A 704-nucleotide genomic window follows, 5' to 3' on the forward strand; every position below is an offset into this window, starting at 1 on the left:
CTGTGTGCTTGCTCTAGGGGTTGGTAAGGTTCGACCTTACGTGTGTGAATCGCCTTGAGGCAACTTTGTTGTGATTTGGCGCTGTATAAATGAAAATAAATTGAAACAAAAGAAAAAACAAATAGTATGTAAGATGCAAGTACCAGTATATTTTTAACATTTCCCCTTCATGCATTTTACTTTTTGTTGAAATAGAAACAAAAATCACACGTTGTAACAATTTTGCTAATTTTAGATATGCAGACATCCGGGTATTTTGATTGCTTCCTGCCCCATTTGGTAATGGCAGACGTCTCCCCATGTTGACGCATGGCGGAGATCCGAGTCAGCACTGGAGTAGTTCTATATATCTAATTTTGTGGTTAAGACATAACACGTACAGCATCCAGAATATCATCAAAATTCAATCAGTTCTTACTTGTATAACAGCCAACATTTCTAACCATTTTTACAGCTTTTCAATTAATCTTGCTAACAATCAAGTTGAGGCAAAAACAGCTTTAGGAATTCTTTGAATCTGAATTAAAAGAGATTATTTTTTTCTTTTCACAGTCTTTGCTTGGCAAGCACCAACCACCACCATCTAAGATCTATGAGTGCACCATCTTCCCTCGTCAGGACTTGGCAGCGATCCCTCAGTTTGAAAACAAATATGGCTTGCTCAATGAGGCCAAACACAAAATTAGAGCCCCTATCATCTTATG

This window comes from Thalassophryne amazonica, chromosome 16 (assembly GCF_902500255.1).
Source record: "Thalassophryne amazonica chromosome 16, fThaAma1.1, whole genome shotgun sequence".
NCBI lineage: Eukaryota > Metazoa > Chordata > Actinopteri > Batrachoidiformes > Batrachoididae > Thalassophryne > Thalassophryne amazonica.